Genomic DNA, 13,742 nt, shown 5'->3' with positions numbered 1-13,742 from the left:
TTTCTAGTTGATTTTGATGATTGGCAGCGGTCACACACTTCTCATCATGCGTTTAAAAAACGCAGGAAAAAACGCATGTAAACGCGTCAAAACGCCACGTTTTTTTACCACATGCAAAAACGCATGCAACTAAAAAAATGCAGCGTTTGCACACGTTTTTTGCACCACCTGCATTTGCGTTAAAAACGCTGCGTTTAACGCAAAAGTGAAACTAGCCTAAAGAATATTTTGGGATTATTTTTACTCTCACAGGCAATGAGTCTTTCCGTCTCAATTTTTGTTGCCTTGATTTGCTTTTTACAGAATTTATTTAAATTTTCTATATTTATTTAATGCTTCATCACTACCTAACTTAATTTAATTCTCTAAATGTTTTTTTTTGTCACTTATTGCGCCCCTTGCAGCTCTATTTAGCCACATTGTTTCCTCCTATTTTTAGTATGTTTATTCCCATACGGTATATACTGTGCGTATTTTTATGTCTCAGGATATGGTCCCAGTTAATTGCACCAAGATCATCTCTCATCCATTGGAAATTTGCCCTCCTGAAGTTTAGTGTCCTTGTAACCCCTCAAATACACATCTTATGTGATCACTAGGGTTGAGCGACTTTTCCTTTTTTGGGTCGAGTCGGGTTTCGCGAAACCCGACTATCTCAAAAGTCGAGTCGAGTGAAATCGGCCGATTATCGCGAAAAGTCGGGGATCGACCGAAACACGAAACCCAATGCAAGTCAATGGGGAAGCATAGTCGGCAGTGAGTGGGGGCCAGGAAAACACCTACAGTGCCCAATTTAATGGCAAACACATCCATTCTTGTTACTGAAGCTTGTCAATCTTAATTTACCTTATAATAATAGTTAGGCTTTGGAAATTGGGGGTCATTTGGCTAAAGATGTAGGGGGGTTGGGCTGGTTCAAGTATTTAGAGGGCCCAGGAAATGTGGACCATGTCACGGCAGTGGAGAAGGGAGAGGTAAGTATTTCAACTTTGCAAGTGCTGTGATCCTGAGCAAGCAGGGGGGCCCACTCATTGGCATTGGCTCTGGCACAGGGCCCCTCAAAGTACGGCGGTGTGTTTGCACGGCGGGGGCGCCTCCCATCGGCAGCGACACTTTTGCGTACTATGAGGGGTCCTGTACCAGTGACGTCGCCAATGAGTATCCCCCCCCACCTGATGAAGGAACCTGCACTTTCATCTGCACCTTCCTCTTTGTCCCCGTGTAAGGTGGTATGGTATGCTGGAAGGGGAACCAGACTTTCAGCAGCGTCACATTCTGGCTGTGTAGCGTGCACGGGGAATGTAGCGTTCTGGATCAATGTACCAGCAGACTCATCTATCACTGGCTGGGCAATGGGCAGGATGAGGAGGAAACACAGATGTAGGCCCAAATAATAAAGTGGGCTAAATGCAGTTCAAAATTGGTAACAGGACTAACCAGGTGGCATTGCTTTGTTCAGTGGAGGACAACTGTAATGAGAGGCTGACACAGTGAGTAGGCCCAAATCAGTAAGTAGGCTAAATGCAGTTAAAAATTGGTAACAGAAGTAAACAGGCGGCACTGGTTTGTTCTTTGGAGGAGAACAGCAAGGAGCGGCAGACACCGTTAGTAGGGCCAACAAAACAAGTAGGCCAAATGCAGTGTTATATTAAAAACAATTTAACGAGAGCCTGAAGAAAGAAGCTAGGGAAAGGCAACCTGGAGAACACCTTGGAGCGGAAGACACCTTTTCTAGAACCCAGACCCAACTTGTAGGCCTAATGCAGTGTTATATTAACAACTACTTAACGAGAGCTTCAAGATAGAAGCTAGGGAGAGGCAACCTGGAGAACAGCTTGGAGTGGCAGACACCGTCTCTAGAACCCAGGCCCAACTTGTAGGCCTAATTGTTGTGAATTCTGTTGTCGAGCTCCCTCCTGTGGTGGTGAATGGTACTTCAGTGAGTTCTGTCCGTGGGCTCCCTCTGGTGGCTGTGAATGGAGCTGCTGCTTCTGAGGTTCCTTACACAGGTGACGTGGTTTATCCTTTGGTTGGCTGCTCTATTTAACTCCACTTAGATCGTTACTCGATGCCAGCTGTCAATGTTTCTGCATTGGTTCAGTTCGCTCTTGGATCTTTCTGGTGACCTGTCTACTCCAGCAGAAGCTAAGTTCCTTATATTATCTAATTCGTTCATTGTTTTCTTGTCCAGCTGGCTATCATGATTTTGTCTTGCTAGCTGGAAGCTCTGGGATGCAGAGTGGCATCTCCGCACCGTTAGTCGGTGCGGAGGTCTTTTTTGCACACTCTGCGTGGTCTTTTGTAGTTTTTTGTGCTGATCGCAAAGCTACCTTTCCTATCCTCTGTCTATTTAGTAAGTCTGGCCTCCCTTTGCTGAAACCTGTTTCATTTCTGCGTTTGTGACTTTCATCTTTACTCACAGTCAATATATGTGGGGGGCTGCCTTTTCCTTTGGGGAATTTCTCTGAGGCAAGGTGGGCTTTATTTTTCTATCTCTAGGGATAGCTAGCTCTTAGGCTGTGACGTGGCACCTAGGGAGCGTCAGGAGCGCTCCACGGCTATTTCTAGTGTGTGTGATAGGATTAGGGATTGCGGTCAGCAGAGCTCCCACATCCCAGAACTTGTCCTGTGTGAGTTTTAACTATCAGGTCATTCCGGGTGCTCCTAACCACCAGGTCATAACACCTAATGCAGTGTTATATTAACAACTACTTAATGAGAGCTTGAAGATAGAAGCTAGGGAGAGGCATCCTGGAGAACACCTTAGAGCGGCAGACACTGTCCCTAGAATCCAGACCCAACTTGTAGGCCTAATGCAGTGTTATATTAACAACTACTTAACGAGACCTTGAAGATAGAAGCTACGGAGAGGCAACCTGGAGAACACCTTGGAGCAGAAGACACAGTTTGTATACCCTAACGAAACTTGTGGTCCCAATGCAGTTTTAAAATTCCGACAGGCTGAAAACCAGACAATTGCAGCGCTTTTTTTTTTTTTTTTTTTTAAGAGGAGGACAACTGCATTGAGTGGCGCAGACAGACACTGCTAGTAGGCCTTACACCACAAAGTTGGCTCACTGCAGGTTTAAAAAAAGGTTACATGGGTACACGGGCAGCATTGGTGTGGTCAGCGGAGGGCAATTGGAAGGAGGGACCGCAGACAGACTTAGTAGGCCTAAAATAAAAAACTTTGGCTCAATGCAGTTTGAATTATCTTGCAGGGGTACACAGGCAGCATTGGTGTGGTCACCGGAGGACAATTGGTAGGAGGGACCGCAGACAAACTTAGTAGGCTGTTGTGAATTCTGTTGTCGAGCACCCTCCTGTGGTCGTGAACGGTACTTCAGCTGGTTCTGTCCATGGGCTTCCTCTGGTGGTTGTGAGTGGGGTTGCGGCTTCTGAGTTTCCTTCCACAGGTGACAAGGTTAATTCGTTAGCTGGCTGCTCTATTTAACTCCACTTAGATCATTGCTTCATGCCACCTGTCAATGTTCCAGTATTGGTCTTGTTCACTCCTGGATCGTTCTTGTGACCTGTCTTCCCAGCAGTAGCTAAGTTCCTGCTTGTTTATCTCTGGTTTGCTGTTTTTCTGTCCAGCTTGCTATTTTGATTTTTGTCTTGCCTGCTGGGAGCTCTGGGACGCAGAGGGAGCGCCTCCGCACCGTTAGTCGGTGCGGAGGGTCTTTTTGCGCCCTCTGCGTGGTCTTTTTGTAGTTTTTTGTGCTGACCGCAAAGTTGCCTTTCCTATCCTCAGTCTGTTCAGTAAGTCGGGCCTCACTTTGCTAAATCTATTTCATCTCTGTGTTTGTAATTTTCATCTTTACTCACAGTCATTATATGTGGGGGGCTGCCTTTTCCTTTGGGGAATTTCTCTGAGGCAAGGTAGGCTTTATTTTTCTATCTTCAGGGCTAGCTAGTTTCTTAGGCTGTGACGAGTTGCATAGGGAGCGTTAGGAGCAATCCACGGCTATTTCTAGTGTGTGTGATAGGATTAGGGATTGCCGTCAGCAGAGTTCCCACGTCTCAGAGCTCATCCTATATTATTAGTAACTATCAGGTCATTCCGTGTGCTCTTAACCACCAGGTCCATTATTGTCCTAACCACCAGGTCATAACAGTACAGGTGGCCCAAAGTACTAATGCATCTCAATAGAGGGATAAGAGAAGTTTTGAGACCATTTTTTTTTCTTTGCAGTGTGTTTTGTCTCTCTTTTCCCCTTTACCTCTGGGTGGTCCAGGATACAGGTGTAGATATGGACATTCAAGGTCTGTCCTCTTGTATGGATAATCTCACTGCAAGGGTACAAAACATTCAAGATTTTGTGGTTCAGAATCCGACGTTAGAGCCTAGGATTCCTATTCCTGATTTGTTTTTTGGGGATAGATCTAAGTTTCTGAATTTCAAAAATAATTGTAAATTGTTTCTTGCTTTGAAACCTCGCTCCTCAGGTGACCCTGTTCAACAAGAGAAAATCATTATTTCTTTGTTACGTGGCGACCCTCAAGACTGGGCATTTTCCCTTGCGCCAGGAGATCCGGCATTGCGTGATGTTTATGCGTTTTTTCTGGCGCTCGGATTGCTTTAGGATGAACCTAATTTAGTGGATCAGGCAGAGAAAATCTTGATGGCTCTGTGTCAGGGTCAGGATGAGGTAGATATATATTGTCAGAAGTTTAGGAAATGGTCTGTACTCACTCAGTGGAATGAATGTGCCCTGGCAGCAATTTTCAGAAAGGGTCTCTCTGAAGCCCTTAAGGATGTCATGGTAGGATTTCCCATGCCTGCTGGTCTGAATGAGTCTATGTCTTTGGCCATTCAGATCGATCGACGCTTGCGTGAGCGTAAAGCTGTGCACCATTTGGCGGTATTATCTGAGCATAGACCTGAGCCTATGCAATGTGATAGGACTTTGACCAGAGCTGAACGGCAAGAACACAGACGTCGGAATGGGCTGTGTTTTTACTGTGGTGATTCCACTCATGCTATCTCCGATTGTCCTAAGCGCACTAAGCCTTTCGCTAGGTCTGCCACCATTGGTACGGTACAGTCGAAATTTCTTTTGTCCGTTACTCTGATTTGCTCTTTGTCATCCTATTCTGTTATGGCATTTGTGGATTCAGGCGCTGCCCTGAATTTGATGGACTTGGAGTTTGCCAGGCGCTGTGGTTTTTTCTTGGAGCCCTTGCAGTATCCTATTCCATTGAGAGGAATTGATGCTACGCCTTTGGCCAAGAATAAGCCTCAGTACTGGACCCAATTGACCATGTGCATGGCTCCTGCACATCAGGAGGATATTCGCTTTTTGGTGTTGCATAATCTGCATGATGTGGTCGTTTTGGGGTTGCCATGGCTACAGGTCCATAATCCAGTATTGGATTGGAAATCAATGGCTGTGTCCAGCTGGGGTTGTCAGGGGGTACATGGTGATGTTCCATTTTTGTCTATTTCGTCATCCACCCCTTCTGAAGTCCCGGAAGTTTTGTCGGATTACCGGGATGTATTTGATGAGCCCAAATCCAGTGTCCTACCTCCTCATAGGGATTGCGATTGTGCTATCAATTTGATTTCTGGTAGTAAGTTTCCTAAGGGCCGTCTGTTTAATTTATCTGTGCCAGAGCCCGCCGCTATGCGGAGTTATGTAAAGTAATCCTTGGAGAAGGGTCATATTCGCCCGTCGTCGTCACCATTGGGAGCAGGGTTCTTTTTTGTGGCCAAGAAGGATGGTTCTTTGAGACCTTGTATTGATTACCGCCTTCTTAATAAGATCACAGTCAAATTTCAGTATCCTTTGCCGCTGCTGTCTGATTTATTTGCTCGGATTAAGGGGGCTAGTTGGTTCACCAAGATAGATCTTCGTGGTGCGTATAATCTTGTGCGTATTAAACAGGGCGATGAATGGAAAACAGCATTTAATACGCCCGAGGGCCATTTTGAGTACCCGGTTATGCCATTCGGGCTTTCCAATGCTCCATCAGTATTTCAGTCCTTTATGCATGACATCTTCCGAGAGTACCTGGATAAATTCCTGATTGTATATTTGGATGATATTTTGGTCTTCTCGGATGATTGGGAGTCTCACGTGAAGCAGGTCAGAATGGTGTTCCAGGTCCTTCGTGCGAATTCTTTGTTTGTGAAGGGGTCAAAGTGTCTCTTTGGCGTTCAGAAGGTTTCAATTTTGGGTTTTATTTTTTCCCCTTCTACTATCGAGATGGACCCTGTTAAAGTCCAGGCCATTTATGATTGGACTCAGCCGACATCTGTGAAGAGTTTGCAAAAGTTCCTGGGCTTTGCTAATTTTTATCGTCGCTTCATCAGTAATTTTTCTAGTGTTGCTAAACCGTTGACTGATTTGACCAAGAAGGGTGCTGATGTGGTCAATTGGTCTTCTGCGGCTGTGGAAGCTTTTCAGGAGTTGAAGCGTCGTTTTTCTTCTGCCCCTGTGTTGTGCCAGCCAGATGTTTCGCTCCCGTTTCAGGTCGAGGTTGATGCTTCTGAGATTGGAGCTGGGGCTGTTTTGTCGCAAAGAAGTTCTGATGGCTCGGTGATGAAACCATGTGCCTTCTTTTCTAGAAAGTTTTCGCCTGCTGAGCGCAATTATGATGTTGGCAATCGAGAGTTGTTGGCCATGAAGTGGGCATTCGAGGAGTGGCGTCATTGGCTTGAAGGAGCCAAGCATCGCGTGGTGGTCTTGACGGATCACAAGAATTTGACTTATCTCGAGTTTGCCAAACGGTTGAATCCTAGACAGGCTCGTTGGTCGCTATTTTTCTCCAGTTTTGATTTTGTGGTTTCGTACCTTCCAGGCTCTAAGAATGTGAAGGCTGAAGCTCTGTCAAGGAGTTTTGTGCCCGACTCTCCGGGTGTTCCTGAGCTGGCGGGTATTCTCAAAGAGGGGGTAATTTTGTCTGCCATCTCCCCTGATTTGCGGCGGGTGCAGCAAAAATTTCAGGCTGATAGACCTGACCGTTGCCCAGCGGAAAAACTGTTTGTCCCTGATAAATGGACGAGTAGAGTTATCTCTGAGGTTCATTGTTCGGTGTTGGCTGGTCGTCCTGGAATCTTTGGTACCAGAGATTTGGTGGCTAGATCCTTTTGGTGGCCGTCTTTGTCGCGGGATGTGCGTTCTTTTGTGCAGTCCTGTGGGATTTGTGCTCGGGCTAAGCCCTGCTGTTCTCGTGCCAGTGGGTTGCTTTTGCCCTTGCCGGTCCCGAAGAGGCCCTGGACGCATATCTCTATGGATTTTATTTCGGATCTCCCTGTCTCTCAAAAGATGTCGGTCATTTGGGTGGATTGTGATCGCTTCTCTAAGATGGTCCATTTGGTACCCTTGTCTAAATTCCCTTCCTCCTCTGATTTGGTGCCATTGTTTTTCCAGCATGTGGTTCGTTTACATGGCATTCCGGAGAACATCGTTTCGGACAGAGGTTCCCAGTTTGTTTCGAGGTTTTGGCGAGCCTTTTGTGCTAGGATGGGCATTGATTTGTCTTTTTCCTCGGCTTTCCATCCTCAGACAAATGACCAAACCGAACGATCTAATCAGACTTTGGAGACATATCTGCGATGCTTTGTTTCTGCTGATCAGGATGACTGGGTGTCCTTTTTGCCGTTGGCTGAGTTCGCCCTTAATAATCGGGCCAGCTAGGCTACTTTGGTTTTGCCGTTTTTCTGCAATTCTGGTTTCCATCCTCGCTTCTCTTCAGGGCAGGTTGAGTCTTCGGACTGTCCTGGTGTAGATACTGTGGTGGATAGGTTGCAGCAGATTTGGACTCATGTGGTGGACAATTTGACATTGTCCCAGGAGAAGGCTCAACGTTTCGCTAACCACCGGCGCTGTGTGGGTCGTCTCGTTATGTTCCTATGAAGGTTTCCTCTCCTAAGTTTAAGCCTCGTTTCATTGGTCCATATAAGATTTCTGAGGTTCTCAATCCTGTGTCGTTTCGTTTGACCCTTCCAGCTTCTTTTGCCATCCATAATGTATTCCATAGGTCGTTGTTGCGGAGATACGTGGCGCCTGTGGTTCCATCCGTTGATCCTCCTGCCCCGGTGTTGGTCGAGGGGGAGTTGGAGTATGTGGTGGAGAAGATTTTGGATTCTCGTATTTCGAGACGGAAACTCCAGTACCTGGTCAAGTGGAAGGGTTATGGTCAGGAAGATAATTCCTGGGTCTTTGCCTCCGATGTTCATGCTGCCGATCTGGTTCGTGCCTTTCATTTGGCTCATCCTGGTCGGCCTGGGGGCTCTGGTGAGGGTTCGGTGACCCCTCCTCAAGGGGGGGTACTGTTGTGAATTCTGTTGTCGAGCTCCCTCCTGTGGTCATGAATGGTACTTCAGCTGGTTCTGTCCATGGGCTTCCTCTGGTGGTTGTGAGTGGGGTTGCGGCTTCTGAGTTTCCTTCCACAGGTGACGAGGTTAATTCGTTAGCTGGCTGCTCTATTTAACTCCACTTAGATCATTGCTCCATGCCACCTGTCAATGTTCCAGTATTGGTCTTGTTCACTCCTGGATCGTTCTTGTGACCTGTCTTCCCAGCAGTAGCCAAGTTCCTGCTTGTTTATCTCTGGTTTGCTGTTTTTCTGTCCAGCTTGCTATTTTGATTTTTGTCTTGCTTGCTGGAAGCTCTGGGACGCAGAGGGAGCGCCTCCGCTCCGTGAGTCGGTGCGGAGGGTCTTTTTGCGCCCTCTGCGTGGTCTTTTTGTAGTTTTTTGTGCTGACCGCAAAGTTGCCTTTCCTATCCTCAGTCTGTTCAGTAAGTCGGGCCTCACTTTGCTAAATCTATTTCATCTCTGTGTTTGTAATTTTCATCTTTACTCACAGTCATTATATGTGGGGGGCTGCCTTTTCCTTTGGGGAATTTCTCTGAGGCAAGGTAGGCTTTATTTTTCTATCTTCAGGGCTAGCTAGTTTCTTAGGCTGTGACGAGTTGCATAGGGAGCGTTAGGAGCAATCCACGGCTATTTCTAGTGTGTGTGATAGGATTAGGGATTGCCGTCAGCAGAGTTCCCACGTCTCAGAGCTCGTCCTATATTATTAGTAACTATCAGGTCATTCCGTGTGCTCTTAACCACCAGGTCCATTATTGTCCTAACCACCAGGTCATAACAGTAGGCCTAAAATAACAAAATAGGCTCAATGCAGTTTTGATTAGGTGGTAGGAGTACACAGGCAGCATTGGTGTGGTCAGCGGAGGACAATTGGAAGGAGTGACCGCAGACAGACTTAGTAGGCCTAAAATAAAAAAATAGGCTCAATGCAGCTTTGATTATGTGGTAGGGGTACACAGGCAGCATTGGTGTGGTCAGTGGAGGACAATTGGAAGGAGTGTCTGACACAGTTAGTACTCCCAAAAAATAAATAGATGTTAATGTCTCGCAAAGCACCAAACCAAAAAAAAAGAAAAAAAAAAAAAAAGGGTGACATACTTAGGTACAGGGCTGGGCTCCTCTGCTGACTTTCAGACATTGTAATTTGGCACGAAGTATTTACTGGTGTAAATGTAGGACAGGGCCCCTGATTATTTTAACTAGCATCATACATGTCAACAAATTGGTATTGTCAGTGCCAGGCATTGAAGGATTTCAGCGCATAGACTAAACAGTCGTGGAGCTGTGAGAGATAATTTTGCAAGTGGTAGAGCACTGTTTGAGCTGGAGGGGGGACACTCACTCGTGGCCGGCGGTACAGGCCCAGGGCCCCTCATGTTACAACGGTGTGTCTGACATTGGGTGCGCGCCACCACCGCCAGAGACACTTCATTGTACTATGAGGGACCCAGTGGCAGTGCCGTCAACCAAAAGTGGGCACACCCACCTCTTCAGACAAATGGCACTCTCAAGGGTGCTTGCGCCAAGTGGCGAGACCACGGCCCCGTGGGGGGAGTTAGCCAATTTAGGGAGGTGTAAACATGTCGTATGCTGGACAAACAGCAGCTGCAAATTAAGAGATTGGAACAGTCAGCAAGACCAGTCCAAAAGCAAGACCTTTTCACAGGAAAGCTAGGTGTCAGCCGGGAAAGTTGGGGCTAAATAATTAGAAATCCATGAATGGTTAATTTTAATGAAGGTTAGATCATCAACATTTTGGGTAGCCAGACGAGTCCTTTTTTCGGTCAGTATTGAACCAGCAGCACTGAATACTCTTTCTGATATATGCAAATCAGTAAAAAGAGATATGAATGGCACTGAGAAAAACCGCTCTTAGTACTCACTGATAAAGGATGAATGAGCTCTTGTGCGAGATTCCGGCGACTTTCTTAGGATTTTACAGTCAATTGAATGGCAACCTAGTTTTTCCCTAGCCTCTATTGATATAGAGAGTCTATACACCAGAATCCCGTACAAGCTTGGTATAGCAGTGGTAGAGAGAATTCTATATAACTCAAATAAATCATCCGCATTCGTTTCCTTTACATTAGAAGGGCTTGATTTTGTATTAACTCATAACGCATTCAAATTTCTGGATCAGTGGTACCTACAAGTGGTTGGTACCGCAATGGGTACGCCCGTAGCATGCGTTTTCGCCAATTTGTTTTTGGCAGCCTTTGAGGAGTTTGAGGAGAAGTTTATTACTGGTATAAAGAATCCCTTCTTGAAGCATATAAAATGCTATTGACGTTATGTGGACGATATATTTGTTATCTGGGATGGTGATATTTCTGATTTTGAAAAATTTGTGGCGTATTTGAACAACATCAATGATGAAAATATGCGCTTTACTTCTAATTTTGGATATAACAATTTGTGTTTTCTAGACATTGATATAAGTGTCAAAGATGATGTTATTATAACAAAAGTCCATAGAAAATCCACAGCTTCCAACTTAGTGTTACATTATGACTCTGCCCACCCGCACTATACGAAAAAAAGTTTGCCTTATAGCCAGATGTTGCGTCTAAGGAAAATAAATAACGATGAAAGTGTGTTTCAACAGTAATTAGATGATTTAAAAACACGGTTTGAGGCAAGAGGTTATCCAAAAAATTTGTTGAATGCATCTGAACAACGTGTTAAAAAAAATATCGCAATCTGCTTTGTTGAGGAAGAAATCAGGTCGCTCCTCAATGCGTTCTGGCAGTTCACAAAGGATTTTTAACTTTTGTTTAGAACATACCTCTCTTGATCAGGCGATATATTCGTCTATCCGTAAACATTGGCACGTTTTGGCTTCAGATGGGGTCTTGCACAAATGCGGTGAAATCGCTCCACGTTTTTCTTATAGCCGGACGACTAATCTAACTGATATGCTAGTGAAGCACCGTATTTCTCAACGTAATACTAACTGGCTTTCTACTAATACCCCAAAAGGCAATTATCGTTGTGGGGATTGTAATTTCTGTTCTTATCATCAAACAGGTAAATCGTTACAAATTGGCTCTATATATCATCATGTAAGAGACTTGATAACATGTAAAACCAAATATGTGGTGTATATAATTTTTTGTCCATGTTCCTTCTATTATATAGGTAAGACTATAAGACCTGTCTTCATTAGATTCCGTGAACATTTTCATTCAGTCACAACGGGCAAAGGCTCCCCTAGATTCATTAAGCATATTCAAGAAAAACATGATGGTAACCCTCGCTGCCTGCGTTTTGCAGGCTTGGAAGTGGTTAAATTACAACCAAGCGGGGGGGGGGATCATAATAAAATCCTTTTAAGGCATGAAGCTAAATGGATTATTAAAGTAAATGCCCAAGGTCCATTGGGACTGAATGAGAGATTGGATTATTCTTGTTTTTTGTAGAATCTTTTGTAGAATTTTTTTTAAAAGATTTTTTGAAGAAAATTTTTTATTTTTTTTTTATGTTTCTTTTTTTCTGTTTTTCAGATTACTTGTCTCACATGGTTTTTATCACCTCCAAATAGCCTATGTATTTGCATTCAATGTTTGAATGTTTTGTCATTCTGGATTATACTGTTCTGAGGAACAGTTTAAATGCACATTCTTCTTGTATGTTATGCTGACATCGCCGCATGTGTTTTTCATGATTTTTCATTGTATGCAAATGTGATCACATGTGTGTATTTAAAAGAACTGACTTACCATTCTCTGTATCTGGACCCGTAGAAGCGCATATTGCGTGAAACGGCCGTCGTCCTGCTTCATTTGCCTGCATAACCTGCACTTGTTTTACCCGTAATACCTTGTCCATGATCATTATTATGCAATAAAGGACTAAGGTTGTTTTTTCACCAAGAAGTGGAGTGTTGCTGCTTTTTTCTTGTTTTATTAGACTCTTTCTGATAGCACACTAGCTGCTGGGCAAACAAGCTCCTGCAATGCATATTCGGCCAATTCAGACCAGGTGTCTATTTTGGATGCCCAGTAATCAACTCGGAATGACGGTTGAGGGAGAACATCGATAAGGGATGAAAAATAGTTAGTTACCATACTGGACAAATGTTGTCTCCTGTCACTTTGAATTGATGCTGCAGTACCTGTCCTGTCTGCGGTCATAGCAAAATCACTCCACAACCTGGTCAGAAAACCACTCTGTCCAACGCCACTTCTGATTTGTGCACCTCTAACACCTCTGCCCTGTTGCCCCCTGCAGCTCGTGTGAGAACCATCACTGGCTATTTTGCTTTAATTATTGTATTGTTAACGTTGTTACTTATGACTTTTGTGTTTGAAACTGTTAAACTGTAAAGCGCTGCGGAATATGTTGGCGCTATATAAATAAAGATTATTATTATTATTATTACTGGCGCTGTGTGCTGGGAATGCCTGAATCAAACGGTCTACAAGAGTTGCTTGTTTGGTTGCCAATATTTGTTCAAGGTTCTCATGTGGCATGATATTTTGCAATTTGCCTTTATAGCGAGGATCAAGGAGGCAGGCCAACCAGTAATCGTCATCGGTCATCATTTTTATAATGCGTGGGTCCCTTTTGAGGATACGCAAGGCATAATCTGCCATGTGGGCCAATGTTCCAGATGTCAAATCTGTGCTTGTGCTGGGTTGAGGAGCACTTTCGGGCAAATCAACGTCACTTGTCTCCCTCAAAAACCCTGAACCCGGCCTTGCAAAGCCACCAGTTTCTATTGCCCCCTGAGAAGCTTCCTCATCCAAAAAATACTCATCCCCATCATCCTCCTCGTCCTCCTCCTCTTCGCCCGCCACCTTGTCCTGTAGACTTCCCTGACCAGACAATGGCTGACTGTCATCAAGGCTTCTCTCGTCCTTGGCTGCAGACGTCTGCTCCTTTATGTGCGTCAAACTTTGCATCAGCATACGCATTAGGGGGATGCTCATGCTTATTATGGCGTTGTCTGCACTAACCAGCTATGTGCATTCCTCAAAACACTGAAGGACTTGACACACGTCTTGTAGCTTCGACCACTGCACACCTGACAACTCCATGTCTGCCATCCAACTGCCTGCCCGTGTATGTGTATCCTCCCACAAATACATAACAGCACTCCTCTGTTCGCACAGTCTCTGAAGCATGTGCAGTGTGGAGTTCCACCTTGTTGCAACGTCGATGATTAGGCGATGCTGGGGAAGGTTCAAAGACCGCTGATGGTTCTGCATATGGCTGGAGTGTACAGACGAACGGCGGATGTGCGAGCAAAGTCTGCGCACTTTGAGGAGCAGGTCGGGTAACCCCGGATAACTTTTCAGGAAGCACTGCACCACCAGGTTTAAGGTGTGAGCCAGGCAAGGAATGTGTTTCAGTTGTGAAAGGGCTATGGCAGCCATAAAATTCCTTCCGTTATCACTCACTACCTTGCCTGAGTCAAG

This window comes from Ranitomeya imitator, chromosome 5, assembly GCF_032444005.1.
Source record: "Ranitomeya imitator isolate aRanImi1 chromosome 5, aRanImi1.pri, whole genome shotgun sequence".
NCBI classification, from domain to species: Eukaryota; Metazoa; Chordata; class Amphibia; order Anura; family Dendrobatidae; genus Ranitomeya; species Ranitomeya imitator.
The sequence above is the reverse complement of the archived record's forward strand: the minus strand, read 5'-3'. Positions refer to the sequence as shown.